The 17,100-nt window shown below is 42.8% G+C and overlaps 1 non-coding gene across 1 annotated transcript; it reads left to right on the forward strand.

Annotated features, from left to right (window-relative positions):
• Positions 1–7,177: 7,177 nt before the first annotated feature.
• On the forward strand, positions 7,178–7,250 carry TRNAE-UUC (transfer RNA glutamic acid (anticodon UUC)). The gene has a single exon. It is a non-coding gene; the product is annotated as a tRNA-Glu (tRNA).
• The last annotated feature ends 9,850 nt before the right edge of the window (positions 7,251–17,100 follow it).

Consider the following 17,100-nt stretch of genomic DNA (forward strand, 5'->3'; position numbering starts at 1 on the left):
CCAGAACTTCACATGCATTATATGAGCTAATTTTTTTCAACAGCTATTACAGTGCTGGATGTAGATAAAAGAGACTCTTTGTCCCCAAGAATAATCTGAATTTGTATGGAAAGGGACAGGTATATCCATGTTTCAATGAGATAAAATGGCATCAGAGGAAATATCAGGCTAAGACCCAGGAGAAATGAGTTCAAGGTCAAATTGACATTTCATTTTTTGGATTTAATCTGCAAAAGAAAAAAAGTGCAGAATATCTACCCTTCTGACACTTTGCTAACATATTGATGACTCAAGTAAATTTGTGAAGTACTTTGAGCTCTTTGGAGGTTAGGTCCAAATAACAGATCTGGGGTAAGGGCTCCTGAAGAAAAGCACTTGGAGCAGTTGCGGTTTCTGTTTGTTGTAACATCGGTTGTCCTTTTGCACTTCTGTAATTATTTCCCTGTGGAGATAACATGGGATACAGGCTGGAAGGCTAAAACAGAGATAACTTGAAGCTTTGTACCTATGAGAAGTCAGAGAGACAGTCTGCAGTCAATAAACACAGAGACACTAGCACACTTGGTTCAAACCCTGGCTCTGGCACTTACTGGCTGTGTGACTTTGGGCAAGTTACTTAACCTCTCTGTTCTTCCATTTCCTCATCTGTAAAATGAGGATGATAAGAGCATTGACTTCATAGGTTGTTGGGAGGATTAATTGACTTATATTCCAGGTAGGTTCTCAGAACCAGAGTCTGGCATGTGGCAAGTGTTTATTGTTAGCTATTATTATTAATCCCACTTGGATAAGATTTTTCATTTACAGTAGTTAAAACATTTTAAGTTAGGTTAACCCGTCAATAAAAGGGGGCACATAGAGGCAAAAAAACAAATGCAGAAAAGAGTTCTTTGAATAATCAGATGTTTTGTTCTCAGTGAAAATTCAGTTTGTTTCATGCCAGACCCCAAAGCTCTGTCTGGCTTTGCCTTTTCCTGGTTAGAAAAACAAAGGAAAATGGCATTCCTTGTCTGATGCTCTTGGTTAAATTTGGACTCATAAGTCTAAAGCATGACCATGGTCCGATTAAGTTTTCCCACAAAGCCTACACTCAACTTTAAAATACATCCTTCCTAGTCTCTTGTTTTTCCAGCATCATTGGAAAGAATTTAAAATCTCATCAAAAGCACCAGCCTTTCCCAGCAAGTCACACATCCCCAAAGCCAAGTTCAATCACACCTCTCAGGGAAAAGGAACCCACTCTTCAGAAAGAGAAGGATGGCAGTTCCTCAGTACAGTGTAAATTAATATCACAGCTGCCACTTTCGTAAGAAAATCAAAACCAGCTTTTCAGTTTGTAAACATAAACTTCACAGACCCACGGTAGGATAGAGTATTCCTAAGTATTCTGAATTTGCAACACCCAGAAAAACCTCCAGAGTATTATTTATAGTATTTGCTTCATAGGGAGGAGAATTAATATTTCAGCGGTTCAGGGAACACATGCACAGAGAGGAAAGCAAGCAAATTATTTAATGATTACTTTTAAAACATATGTCACTGTGCAGAAAAGTGTTTGGAGATACATTGAAGGCCTGTGTCACTGTGTGACTCTGCTTCATTATCACTTCAATGGCCATGAATCCAGGGGGTGGGAACAAACATTTCATACAAAAATAATGACTTTAGCCCTTGGACCCTCACCCCAATATTTTAGAAAATCATGTTCTTGCCTTAGAGCAGTGCTTTTTTGTACCTCAAACATTTGATGAGCTGTTTTCAGCAGTAAAATTGAATGAGCGTTTAGTTGGTTTTCTCCATTCCTGATGAAGTGTTACCATTAACATATTCTTCCCATATTCCACCTTAAAAAAACATTTACAGTGGGATAAAATAAAAACACATCAACGGAAAGATGGTTTTCACTTGGCTATGCTGAGTGAATTTTAAATTTCCCTTTTCACAATGCGGTAATTGCCAGGGAACTCTGAGGGCGGATTAATGCTTTTCTGGTACCTCGGTGTATCAGAACATGGGCAACAACAGCTGCAGCAAATTCCCCTGACTGAGAAGAATTACAAGTATTATCACCTAGATCATTAAACTGGGTTCATAGATTGCAGAATGTCTTCAATCAATTCATCTTAGATAACTTGAAGCCAGCTGGACCCCCTCAGTGAGAACGACTTAATTGGCCAATAAGTGGCTGGAAAAGGTGCATGCTATTTGGTAGAATTACTGAGTGAGCAAGTGATTACACTTTGGAGAAGCACGAGTGTAGCCTGCAGGTCAGCCCTTTCGGGGAGGGCTAAGTTAATGTCCACTATTAAGTGCTGCTATAAAAAATGGTAGCTTGCTTGGAGCTCAGATGGAAAAGAGGATCCAGGTCAGGCTTCAGCTGATGGAGTGGGTGAGAGGCAGACATTTATCATCTCTTTGGCCTCATTTCTGCCTTGGTAATAGTCCCACACTAACCACTCCGGCAGTTGCCTGATTTTCTGTCTCCCTTTCGTTTTATTGGCATAACTAAAAATATTGCCCTAGCCAACGAATCCATCTGGAAGGAAAAACCACTTTTTCCTCAATCACGTCCCAAGAGTCTTTTCCACAGAAAGGTTAAGGAATCAAGAAGCTGAGGAACACACCGTCTACACATACATGTCAATAATTATTCTCTCCCTCTAGTGAGGAGATTGAAGTATTATCGTGTGCACGTTAGATGTCTATATTTTATCAGCGCGGTTTAAGAAAATGGGCAAATCAAAATTGAACTACGTTATCAGACTGTTGGCAGAAATGGTTAAATAAAAACAACTCTTCCTTCATGTTGAAACAAAGGTTTCTTAACGTATTGCTTCCATGGTGTTGTTTTTCTTTCCCTACCACTAAACGTTTTAGCCAGTTTGCAAGAAAAAGAAAACTTTTGACAGATTTAGTTCAAGATTTCAGTCTAATAGACCGGCAACAACACGTTGTCACTTGAATTACTGGTGTTAGACTATAATACGGTACCCTTCAGGGGGAAGTCCCACGATGAAGGTTTCAGAGCACGATGAGCTCATTTACTCTTATCAAGAAATATACCTGTTTCATGGATTTTTACTAAACAAAGTAATTTTACTAAATAACAATGACCATTGGGGTTTTTCGCATGGAAAATAATTCAAACTCAGGACACAGTTTGAACTGTAGCTTAAGCAACCAAACATCTTAAACCTGCCTGGTATTCATGAGATGAATGAGTCCATCAGCTTGAAAATGCCAATGGTATCACTAGTATCCCTTCAACTCTATTCATTAGCTTACTTTTGAAAGCGTGATCAACGATTCTGAACTTTACTTCGCTCATTACCGTGTCATTTGGGCAGACGTACCTGGCATGCTGTGGAAGAAGTCTGTACACAGCACGTGGATGGCCACGTTTGCTCCTTTCTGGCGGCACCGGCCTTCTTTCCAAGCAGGAAATGCAAACCCACCCTGGCCCCTTTGCACTGCTGTTCCCTCTGCCTGGAACACTCTTCTTCCAGTCTTCAGGCCTGTGCTCTTAGGTCACACCCTCAAAGAGACCTCCCCAGCTGCTTTATATAAAATAACCACTCGCCATCCTTCTCTGTTCCTTGCCCTGTTTAATCTCTACCGATATGATGTTAGAGATGTATGTGCTTATTTTATACCTCCACCACTAGAATTTGAGCCCTGTAAAGGTCAGGGCATGGTTTCTCCTGTTCATATCTATATCCCCAATGCCTAGCATACACTATATGTTCAATAAACATGAATGAATGAATATCTTGTCCTGGAGCCACTCAGAATGTAATACGTAGGATGCCACAAAGACAAGCCACCATATGCTCACCAGAGCCTCTCCCAAGTAAAATGTGCCTGTCCGATAAACAGGGTAGCTCAAGAACAGTCTAGGATGATGTCATTGCTGTGCAGTGCGTCACCCTTCTTGAGATCCTCATGGCCCCCGGGGCCCCGCCAGTTTATTTCTCCTTGAAGCCTTTCCCCACTGCTCCTGCCTTTAATCACTCCAGGTTTTCCCCATTCCTCACCTCTCTCCTCCTTTGGCCACCATCTTTCCTTCAGCTTTCATCACATTCTCTTCATTTTCCTTAATAGTTTCCTGTACCCACATCATTTTCCCAATTAGTTTGTAAGCTCACTGAAGGCAAGAAATGGTCTCCAGATAACTTTTCTCAATTCTCATCGTTTCAATCCCCCCAAAAGTACATAAGTACATATAAAATTGGAAATATTTTAAAATAGAGACTATTCATTCATATAACAAAACAGCTAGCATTTACATAGAGCCCAACTCAGCCAGGCAATGCATATTTCATTTATGGAATGGAACTATGTCATTTATTCCTCCCAGCCACCTTAGAGGTCACTTCTAATGTTACCTACATCTTACAAATGAAGAACAGGAGACCTAGAGAAATAAGGTGCTTAGGGGCTTCCCTGGTGGCGCAGTGGTTGAGAGTCCGCCTGCCGATGCAGGGGACATGGGTTCGTGCCCCGGTCCGGGAAGATCCCACGTGCCACGGAGCGGCTGGGCCCGTGAGCCATGGCCGCTGAACCTGCGCGTCCGGAGCCTGTGCTCTGCAACGGGAGAGGCCGCAACAGTGAGAGGCCCGCATACTGCAAAAAAAGAGAAAAGAAAAAAAAGAAAAAAACAAAAGAAATAAGGTGCTTGGACAAGGTGCCAGAAATACTGGGGTGCATCTGGATCCAAACCTAGGTCTTTCTCTCCTGGAACGCAAGCTCTTAAGGGCATTGCTCTGTAGCATCTGTGACGAGCAGCCTTTTAACTTCACTGTGAATCTTTCTTTACTTAGGCCCCAAATCTTCCAAGGACAAATTGAAAGTCAAACATACTCTGCAAGTATACGTTTTAAATTATTTGCCTTATTTGTATCATAGCCATGACCCAGGTCCAACTAATGAGAAAGCAAGTCATTTTCAACGCAGCAGCTTATAAATCAACATCTCCTTATGATACCTCAATCTGCATTGATTTTCTGAATAGGCGGCTTTCCCTTCCACACCACCAATCTCCTGCCTCTAAATTATTTTTTTTAGAGTGATCTTGAAGAAAAATAAGGCAGGGTTCGGGGGATCATCTTCACAGTTTTTGATGAACACATTGTTGTTCTATCAGCTGTTTGAAATGGAAATCACTTTCTGGGTGCAAGAGCGAAGTGGGGGTTATGATTTCCTTTTCCATCATTTATTCCTAGAGTATTTCAGTGAAGAGTTAAATCAGAGAGCACTGGACTGGTGCACACTTTTTTCTCTTACCCTGAGATCTTTCGGGTGAAAGGGCAGCTCTGAATTAAGCATTTAGTATATTCAAAATCTGTGACCCAGAGCTGGTGCCTGAAAGCATCATCGATAGTAAGGTTGGAAGTACATTACACTTCCCTGGTACTTATCTCATCTTGCCTTGGACAACCTTCTCCAGGAGTCATAATTATCCCACTAGGAAAACTGTCCCATTGTCTACTGGTCTTTACTGGCAGGAAGTTTTTCTTGCTCTCTCTGGCTATATCCTTTCTCAGCAGGACCCATTATTTCTCCTTTAGTTAGCAGCACTTGATATAAATAGCCCTTCTCTTCATTTATGTTGTTTTCATTTAAATAATTACACAGTACAATGTTCCCACTCCAATAGGCACTGGTTTGGTAGGCTGAGAAACAGGATGGCAAACCACAGGTTTCAGTATATTTTTCAAGCATGACTTCACCTTTTTCATATGAATAAGGTGAATACCTTTGTGCTGATGGTAGACTTTCAGGAACATGAGAACTTATGTTGTTTCCTCTAGAAGGGATACAGAGACTAACTGGATGGCAGGCCCAACTACCCAGTGACAGAGCTGTCGATGTGTCTAATGGAATGCCTGCTCTGGCCTGGGCACTGGGCAAGTGAGAAGGGTACAATGGTAGACAAGCCAGATGCAGACCCGGCCCTCATGGGGCTTACAGTCTAGACTCTAGAGAAGAGAGGTTTGGAGACAGTAAGATAGTGGAGACAGAGCTTCTCAAACATTTATATGCATATGAATTTAGGGGGATTTTGTTAAAAGATTCTGGTTCAATAGACCTGGATGGGGCCTGAGAGTCTGCATTTCTAACAAACTCCCAGGTGATGCTGACATAGCTGGCCCAGGGACCACACTTTGAATAGCCAAGGGTCAAAAGGATGGGGATCTAGACTCATCTCTACTGCCAAGTGAACTTTTGGCAATCGGATGGGTTCCTTAAAGAAGTGAAGTCTTAAAAAAAAAAAAAAAGAAGTGAAGTCTTTATCATCTGGCAAATGGAACTCTAATACCCACTCCACCAAGCTGTTATGAAGTCAGCTAAGTATAAAAGCATTTGATAAAATTTTATGTGCTATACAAATCTATAGCATTATAAGAAAATAATGTTCTTGTACTCAATGCATTTTTGAACATACAATGAGATTAACCCAAATCTAATGCGACATTGTTCTGAACAATAATTACTCCCACATCTCTTAAACTGGGCTTCTGATGCAGGTGTCTCTAATTTTAAGATCAAGGCCATTGTGCTTCCAGGTTATAATGCCTTGGGCAAAGCAAGGAATCTATTCACCAGGACGCTTTGACTTCCCTGCGAGATGTCCATGAGCACCGGGCACCACCATAAGCTGATCTTTGGATGGGACTTGCATTTTTTGATACTTTTCCTTAAAAAGGGATAGTACATCTAATTAGCTGGGAAATACCGATATTGGAGGTAATTTGAAACAAATTTTCAAGCCTTGGGTTCTCTGTTAGAAGGTATGGTGAAAGACAAGGGTTTGGGTTTGCAACTTATTAGCTGTGTAACCTAAGGCAAGTTACTTAACCTCTCTGAACCTGTTTCCCCAATTGTAAAATGGGCATAACTGTACCTAATTAAGGATGCTATAAGAATTAAATACGTTAATACATACAAGGCTCCAGGTACCTAGCAAACTAATACCATTGCCTACTTCTTACCAGTGTTTGAAAGAACCAAAGGTGACCTTGCTCTAAGTCACCTGGGATCTTATAAATATTCTGGGTTCTTCCTTTGACAGGAGCTTTGTGCTGGGCCTGTGCCACCTTCCTCTGTGGGCTCCCACTTAGACTGAATGCTAAACTCCATGAGAACCAGGGCTATTCTAAACCTTAGTCTGGGGAATTCCCTGGTGGTCCAGTGGTTAGGACTCAGCGCTTTCACTGCCGAGGACCCAGGTTCAATCCCTGGTCAGGGAACTAAGGTCCCACAAGCCACACAGTGTGGCGAAAAACCAAACCAAAACAAAACAAACCTTAGTCTTGAAGAAACTGACCTGGCTAATGGTGAAGATTAGGTTCATGTTTAGCATCCAAAAATCATACTTCCATATGGTAATGATATGAAGATGGAAAAGAAGAAAAAGTGAGCTGTTGTTTCTATGGAGCATTACTCTGTATTGGGTATTAGGCACTGGGCTAAACACTGTATAAACGTTACCTGTGCCGTTAGCCCCACTTTGCAGATAGGGAAACTGAGGTTCAATGATGTTAAGTAACTTGTGCAAAAACTACAAGCAGTATGTGAATTTACCCATCTAATTCCAAGGCCCAGGATTTTAAAAACGTTTTCTTATACCTTAGCTCATGCGATGCTTGCTTAATGGAAGGGCAATGTTTCTGCACCCTGTTCCTGGCCCCATTCAGGACGTCAAGCTCTGTGCCCAAAGCACCCTACGAGGACAGCAAGATCAAAGAGGCTGGGGAGAAAATGCTGCTTCAGTGTGCGGCGGACAGCGTGGAGATGGGCAAGTTGATCACTGGCTTTTCGTCATGGGTCCCCTGGAAATAGACCCTGAGATTTGTGCACGGAAGGTTTATTGGGGAGTGCTCTCTGGAACGGCAGCATGAGGAGGGATGAAGGATGCAAGACAAAGACCTCAGCTAATCCCCCAGGGCACTCTGATATCAGGATGGCCTTCTGAATTATCCCACCTTGAGGCAAAGGAGACCAGAATTTTAAACTCTCCTACTTACCTGTCATTGGATGCAAGATGCCTGGGGATGGGAGTAGGGACATGACTTTGATGACCTGAGAATAGTAACTGAGCTGAGAGCTGTCAGCCATCAAGAGCTGGAGAGATGAGTGTGTCAGTCTAAGGCGGGAGGGGTCTGGGTGGCTTACCACATGGCCACCGCACTACCTTTACTTCTTGCCCCCTCCTCCTCCCTGGGCATTCTCTCCCATGCCCAGAGGTTAATGCTGGAGGTTGGGAATAGGCGGGGAGCCACATCTCCTCTGGTGTTGCAAACTGCATTCACTCCCTTTCCTGCCTGGTAAGTTGTGTGATGGAGATGGGAGCAGGGGGAAGAGAAGGGGAATGGTCCTCGGACTCTGCCAGCCAGCTTGCAGCAGCACAGAAGCACACTGAATCCCAAAGCGCCACACACTGGGCATTTTATCTGCATCCCTGGGATTTTCAGTTAAAAAAAAATTTTTCCCCCATGGGAGAAATAAAAAAAATTAAAAAGAGCCAGAAAATAGTCTAAAAGCACATTACCAGGAAATTGTTTCTACTGTTTATGACTGTCCTTAATGTTTTATGAATATGCTAAAAAAAAAAAAGCTCGGGCATATTTCCTTGGGCACTCTAGTTAATTACTTATTCCGAGTGCTTCTACTTCATTCCTTGCAAAATGTGTTGTGCATTAATTCTGATTATGTACAAAAACCCACCTGCAAGGAAAAAACTCTGAATCAGTAATGCTGATAAAATGAGCAGCCCTCCTGGGGCTCCACCGAGAAAGAGGATACTGGACAGAATTAGAATCTTGTAGCTAAGGCTATTCATAATGTCATTAACATAAAGGCAATTAAATGAGTTTTTAACCTACAACCCTTTATTGTTATTAATGAACATTAGAAAAACACAGGAGATAAAATTGGTAATTATCTCTGCACCAAGCTATGCAATAATGTGTTTAAATATAAAAACAAAACAAATGATTATTGTTAGTATTCTCAGCAGCAGAAACCCCAGGAGCAGCTCCATCATATTTAGTCACATGGGCCCACACCAAGAGGTTTAATTAAAAGAGGGCTTTACCTTCCATGTGCCTGGTTATTCAGTTTAATAAGGAATCAACAAATGCAAATGTAAATTTGCAAAATGTCCTGAGCAGTTGTTTCTGCCTGTGGGTTAACCACCTTTACAGAAACACTGACTGATTTCTTCTCCTTCCGGACAATGGTCTATGGCCCCCTAACCAAGTTTTTCCATTTTGAAAAAAATTACTGCATGATGCTTTCAAAGTTCATTTCGAGAACAACTGTATAAATCCAGGCTCATCGCCTAAGCTTACTGTTCAGCAAAAATAATTTAAGCGTTTGAAAAAGACATGTAGATTGAAAAAGTAAAGGTAAATGAGCTCTTCAGCACTATGCTATATTCAAAGAGCCTCCAGTTTCATTTCTTTCTTTCTCTATGCAAGCTGTAACAGCCTGTAAGTAAGCCATCCTAGACAGGGCCTGTTTAAAAGGACAAGGTAGTTAATGTATGGAGAACTACCCTGCCTCTAATAATAGTTTCCCATTAATTAATTCAGTTTGTATATCTTACAATGTAAAACATTAGTCTCACATTCCCTTACAATTTGCTCCAAACTGGTTTTGTTTCCAAAGCCCATTGTTAATATGGTCCATACCTCTAGTTTGCCTTTACGGTAGATTTCAGGGCAAACAACACCGCACAAGTGTGACCCTTGGAAGCAGATTTTGAACAACTGCCATGTGGCAAAGCTAGCGCTTTTTGTGTTCATCTGACTTTTCTCATGTAACCAATTCTACAAGAGAGATCACCTTCGCGTTAAAAAAAAAAAAGCATTTTATAAAATAAAAAAAACCATCGAAACAACCACTAACATTTGTATATCACTTTACAGTTTACAAAACACTTCTGATAATTTTGCGAGATACCGAGATCAAAATTATGACAGTCACATTTAGTTTCATAGACCTACTAGGCCTTATATATTTTATAGCGTACATAGAGCTTCCCTACCTACAGGCAAGCCCCTTAGGAGCACAGGGAATTTAACCGTGCACCAGGATCAGAGTTTAGAGATGGGAAATAAGAGGGAGCAAGTATTCTTTCTTAAACATCAGTTATGCCACCCAAAGGTGTTGGGCTCAGAGTTTAAGGCCAAGAATGACTCCTGCAAGGTCAGCTACCTGACTGCAATGGAGGTTGAATCAAATTATCCAGGGACAGCATGGAAGAGGTTCAAGAAAAGCCCCTTGCTTCTCTCCCAGCTGCGTTCTGGAAGGAAGGAGGCACCTGTGCTGGGACAGTGACGGAGGCCCAGCAGCAGGCATCCTGTAACTGGCCCCCCCTTCCACCCGACTCTGCACGCGGGACAGCTACACTGAGACCCAGCCCCAGGGCACACACAACTGGCCGGTCCCTTCCATCCAGACCCACTGCCAGGTCAGATAAGTCCATGGCCGGCCTTCACCTTCTAGGTACCAGAAAATCATTCTCATGAAACGGGCTCTTTGTCTTTGTCTCATCTGGCCACTGCCCCGAGCTGGGATCAGGTCACAGCACAGGGCCTTTTGTGCCTCCCTCTGATCCAGGACAGTCAAGCTTGTAAGGCTCACACAGTGGACAGAGGCCTCAGCAGAACCGGTCTCCGTTACGCTTTTAGACTTGGAGCAAGTAGGGACTTTCCCCTATAATCTGAGAAGTGTTTCTTCTTGCACAGGGAGTTAGGGGATGAGGGCAGGAGGGGAGAAGAATTCATTAAAATCATTTGCATTTTCAAGTTCCATTATTCCTGAGCCCTCCCAACGTGCTGCCCGGCTGGTGCCTCCGCCATGTGGCAGACGCAAGCTCAAGGTCAACCTCCGGCTGTTAGCCAAACAATTGGGAACCACAGCACACTAAACTTCCCCCTTTCTTGTCACCCTCCCCGGCTATTAACCACCACCAGGGCACCCTCAGGGGCCGCAAATTTTCTCCTGGCGCCTCCTCTGACTTGTGAAAATTCTAGAGGCCTGTGAGGTGAATGACTAGCAAGCACGGGGCCATATGCAGGGCCTTTGATGAGCTGACATCAGACAGCTGAGAGAGGAAGGACGGTGGCTGCGCGGCTGCTGCATTGTTGACCCTTTGATGGGACTCATTCTGGCTGCTGCCAGTGCGGCAGCCAGAGAGAAGGTGGCCAAACAGCAGAACAATGCCGCAGCCTTTCACAGCTGGAAAATCATTTTTTTAAAGACCTCCAGGAGACACCAGTTGGTCCTGGCAGCTGACATTTGATCTGGGGAGTGTGGAGCAGCTGATGCCAAAGTAGGCTTCTCCCAACCCACTGCAACCGCAGGCCGGCTGTGGATCTGCTTGTGCATTCCTGTCGGAGCCCAGGAAGAAACCGCCTGGGGGAGATCTCCGTGCTAAGTCCTCTGAATGCAAAGAGAGAGTCACCTGGGTTCCTCCAGCCTCTGCTTGATTTTCACTACACTCTCAGAGGGATAGACGATAAATACTATTAATAAGGCAGGTTCCTGCAGGGAAGAACGGGGCCGATTTCACATTTTGGATACTCCAGGAAACAGGACACTTCTTTGCAGATGGTTCCATTGGGATAATTTAGGTGGGCTATTTATCTGTGTCCAGGAGAGTGACACACAATCTCTTAAAGGTGACAGTCACGGGCTTCCCTGGTGGCGCAGTGGTTGAGAGTCCGCCTGCCGATTCAGGGGACACGGGTTCGTGCCCCAGTCTGGGAAGATCCCACATGCCGCGGAGCGGCTGGGCCCGTGAGCCGTGGCCGCTGAGCCTGCGCGTCCGGATCCTGTGCTCCGCAACGGGAGAGGCCACAGCAGTGAAAGGCCCGGGTACCGCAAAAAAAAAAAAAAAAAAAAAAAAAAAGGGACAGTCACTTTTTAAAAAATACTAATTGAATACAATTTGTGTGGAGCCTATGCAATTTGATCTAAGTTGAAATGACCACAATTCAGAGCGGTGAGTGTTATATTTAGAGTGACCATATGGTTTGTCATCCAAACTATGACAATTTAGAGAGTGAAAAGGGGGCTATTAATAATTAACTCCCCGAATCAGCATAACCTGGTTTAGGTAAACTGGGATTTCCCAGCCTCCCTATTATTTCATGTCACCCTCGCGGCATCCTTCTCAGAGAAAAGAGTGCAGAAGCCATGGAAGTCAAATTTTCTTTCTGAAATATTAGGGCATCAGTCTGATCTCCTCACTGTTAAAAGGGAGGGACATTGTAAGTTTTGATCCACACATCTCATCACCACAAAGTAAAATAAAACTCACATTGTCAGGTTTTGGAAAGAGCGCTGGACCAGGAGTCAGGATATGTGTTTTAAGTCCTGGTCTAGCTGCTACTAGTAATGCTACTTATTATCCTTGCTGTTACTATTGCTACTAACAGTTACCATTTATTGAGCATTTACTGTGTACCAGGTACTGTGTTAATTAAGAACCTGGGCTGAATAGGAGTTTACTACATGCCAGCACTAAGCTAAGAAGGCACTAAACTAAGAAAGTTACAAACATAACAATCTATGATATATTATCACCCGCATTTTACAAAGGAGGAAACTGAGACTCTGCAAAGTTACGTAGGTCTGACACAAAGTTCACGCTCTTAACCACAATGCCACACGGCCAGGAGGAGCTTGCCGGGAGCTTCCAGAGAGACACCTCCTCTTCCTGCTTCCCACTGGCACTCTCTCACTTTTAGCTCTTAAATATTTACATATGCCTAATATACATTTTTATTCTGTGGCTTCACAGGCCCTCAAAAAGGTAGCAGGCATGGCCAATGGTCAATAGCACAAAATGGTATAGGGCAAAATAGCTGAGGATGAGGATGACTGAGATTCCACATAGACTGGAATCATCAAATCAAGACTTTTTTTTTTAACATCTTTATTGGAGTATAATTGCTTTAGAATGGTGTGTTAGTTTCTGCTGTATAACAAAGTGAGTCCCCTCCCTCTTGCGTCTCCCTCCCACCCTCCCTATCCCACCCCTCTAGGTGGTCACAAAGCACCGAGCTGATCTCCCTGTGCTATGCGGCTAAAGAAACCATAATGCAGAGGAGTTCCTGGCATGTGGAGGACCTCAGTGGACAGTTGGCGAGTGATCTGCCATCTGATGCTCAAAACCCACCTCAGCCTCCCTGTGCAGCCTCTGCTCGAGAATTTCCAGAGACGGATTGCTCACTACTCACTCAGGGAAGCCACGTCCTTTCACAGCAGTGGTGGCCACTATAAAATATTTTCTTATGTTGAGCCAAAATTAAAAACTCCTGTAATTGCCACTCTTAGTTCTTGGTTCAGCTCTCTAAGCCCCTATGTAATGTTTTCTGCTCTACATACTTTCAAATAGAGAAGCTCCTCTATTTACCAACAAGCCGTGACTCTCCACCTGTCCTTAAGTCCATTGGTTTCCAAGTCCACAGTGACTAAGAAAGGCTAACATTCGCAGTCCCTGGATGCATTTTCACAAACAAAGTATGAGTTGGTGCATCAGAGCTTTCCAACCAGGCATACTCTTTCCTTAGATGGCATATTTTTATTGGGCTTCCTTTTCCATTTATAACCTAGCTTTATCTACACTGATCATATCTGTTGAGTCACAGAGGCCTCCTTTCCTGTTGATCTCTGTCAGGGTCATGGAAACCCCTTAACGGAAGTACAGCAGTTGTACTTAATTAGTACAGCGTCTGTATTCCAGGGCGCACAATTCATTTTGATGCTGTAGAGATTCAAATGACCTCCAGCCTAGGAACCCTCTGTGGCCTGTGACAAACCTTCAATTCAGTGTGTTCACCAAACTGAAGCTCTAAGTTCTCAAACTAAATCTTTGGCTCCCACGTAGTAGTCTGGAAAACCCACCTTCCTTCCCCTTTGAAAACTAGAATTATATTTGCTCACCTCCAATAGTGAGCAAATAGACTATTTCTTTAAGAATACCCAGTATTAGGTAATATTCTTCTCTTACCAAGACTTCAATGAACCTCTGAGGGTAAAGCTATTCTTTCTCTTCCAAAACAATGAAAAAGGAGCAGAAAGGAGTCAGATCTGATCTGAAAGAAACCACAGGTAATGACTTACAAATTAACGACTCACTATAGTAACATATTTCTGACTCTGCAAGATCTCCGTTATGTGAGATGTATGCATATATATATGTTTCAGATTAATTCTTGACTCAAGCAGAATTGGGTTTTGCACATGATCCATTTTTCCCATGACTTTTTGAGGTTCCAAAGAGTATGAATTATTATCCTCATTTTATGGATGGGAAAAATCTTGCCCCACAATTCCCCAGTTTGTGCATCAATATTCCCAAGTGGCTTGTTCTCTCAGTGATTTGATAAACACTGGATGAGTTTAAGTAAAGTTAAGACAAATGACCAGTGGGCATAGAGCTCAGCTTTGAACAGATAGATCTCCAAGTGTTACTCTTACGAATGTGCACAGAGAACACACACCCAACAGCGTCTCAGCATTCAAAACTCTCAGTTGGTAAGCAGAGTCAGGGACGATCTGTCAGTCCTCATCACGTTCTGGGCAACAAATGGGCAACTTTCGCTGTACTTCTGATGAAATTCATCCCACGTTCAATTCTGGAGTGTTGTACTAGGTTTCCTTGTGCTGGAGGTGCACTGTGTCTCATTGGCAATCTTTTGGTTTGGTGTTTGAACACCCATGTCTACATAGGTGTTGTTTTCATTTTGGTCCTTTGAATCTTGGTTTAAATTCCTATCATACAAACATCATGCAGGTGTCTAGGAGGAATAATCTTGCATAGAAACGTTGATGAAATCTCTCCTCAGCCAGTCTTTTTCTTTGTCAAATGTGTGTATGTGGTGGTGGTGGTGTGTGTGTGTGTGTGTGTGTGTGTGTTCACGCTTGTGTGTATACACATACAAGTATCTGCATTTACACACTTGAAAGATAATTTTCGAGCATCTACCTTGTGCCAGACACAGTGCTAATGCTCTCAGTTCAAATTAATACAAAATACTCCAAAACACAGTGCAGTAGGAGAGGTAAATAAATAAACAAATACTATAAAAAAATAGGAACAGCCTGTTTGAGAGACAGATGTGCACAGAAGAAAAGGAGGTGTCAGAGAAGACTTTATTTGAGCCGGGTCTTTCAGAATAACTAGAAATTTGCTGGTGACTAAGAAAAGAGGGGAATTCCTGGCGGTTCAGTGGTTAGGACCCCGCGCTTTCACTGCCTAGGGCCGGGTCGGGGAACTAAGATCCTACAAGCCGTGTGGAGTGGCCAAAAGAAAAAAAGACATTTAAAAAATAACTACAGGCAGAGAAGAAAGGGTGTGGCATTTCAGGGTACTGTGGGAAGTTTAATGTAGCGCAGTGTAACACACACAGCAGTAAGTGAAGGAAGACGTAGCTGGTGAGAGCAGGAACGAGGGGAGGGACTTGCACATCCATAGCGCCAGAGTCTGAACTTCATTCTGTAGGCATATGAGAGGTTGACGCAAATTGGGCAAATGGTTGCCAAGGGTTATGTGTAAGTGATACCCTATTAAGTTACCCAGGAAAGGTTTATAAAAGTATTTTTCAATACATATGTTATTAAAGCTACACTGTGTACCTCAGGGGTTTTCAACCTCGGCACTATTGACATTTTGGGGCCAGATCATCCTTTGTCTGGTGCATTGAAGGTTGTTTAGTGGCATCCTTGGCCTCTACCTTCTAGACGTCAGTAGCACCTGCCCCCATGTTGTGATAACCAAAAATGCCTCTAGATGTTGCCAAGTGTCTCCTGGGGTCAAAAGTGTCCCAGTTGAGAACCACTGGTGTACCTGTTGTGGTAGGTACTACGCTAGGAAATTCTTCCAGAGAAAAAGTGAAATTGTAGGGTGAGTTGGAATATATATACATGTGTGTATATGCATATATATATACACATATACACACACATATATTGATACATAATCATTATACTATCATTTCTATGTGTTTGGAGAAGAGTGATATTTCTGCATGTGCTCAACCCACCATCTTGACCTAGAGGTCTGAGCCCATATCCTCATAATGGAGACAAGGTATATATTTGCCAAGGTCCAGAAAAACTAAATCTTTTTGACATACCAGAGCAGGCATAGAATGCAGAGCACCAATTTAGATTTTGTTAAAGATCCTAAATTAGAGCTGAGTGACGCTGCACTTGGATTGGTTACTGCAAATTAAACAGGACTATTTCATTCATGTTTATGGTCATGTAGGTTAATTAAAAATTTCTCTTTAGAAATACAGCCCCCAAGGCTATGTAATTTAAATAGTCTACATTCATGCAGTGTGAGAATGGCAGTTTCAATATTTAATTCTTGCTTCATAAACTTTGAAGGCTAAAAACACATCCTCCCCAAGTTGTGAACACTCTTTATGTTGGAAACAACTCACTAAAGGAAACTTGGAGTTGCTAGGTAACTTGGTGCCTGTGGAAGGCTTCTGGATAAAATGTATTTAAATCAGATTTCCTGGAGCAGATGGGCAAACTGAAGTGGAAAATAAATTCAAATGATCTGATGTTGGCTTTTCATGCTAAAAGTAAAATCTCCTTGCAGTCAAAGCTCACACAGATCTTTTTCACTGTGCAGGTCTAGGGTAGCCTTGCTGCAGAGAGCAACACATCTCATTCTCTATAGCATGAAGCCATCCAAGTTGTATGGGCTGAATTCTCTCCAGAAACTGGGGAAGATCTGTGAAGAACGGACATCTCATGAAGAGGGGAGTGCCTTTGAATGGGTCTGTTTTCCTTGCCTCTTCACTGGGTACAACACTTTCCTATCTAAGTTAAAGGACTTAGTTGGGCTGGTCTTCTCTAATGGCTCTCCCGGATCTTAATAATAAAATCAAATCATCAACGTGGGTCCGAGCTTCTGGGTAGTGAATCAGCTAAGCTAAAATCCCCAGTCTTCAATGGCTCAGGCCACGAGCTCTTAGAAATTGGAAGAGACTGTGAACTGATATAGGGAATGTACATACTAAAATGTTGCTGTGAGCATCACCCAGTAATTGAATTGCTACTACTTGA

Source organism: Phocoena phocoena, chromosome 1 (genome assembly GCF_963924675.1).
Source record: "Phocoena phocoena chromosome 1, mPhoPho1.1, whole genome shotgun sequence".
In the NCBI taxonomy this organism is placed as follows: Eukaryota; Metazoa; Chordata; class Mammalia; order Artiodactyla; family Phocoenidae; genus Phocoena; species Phocoena phocoena.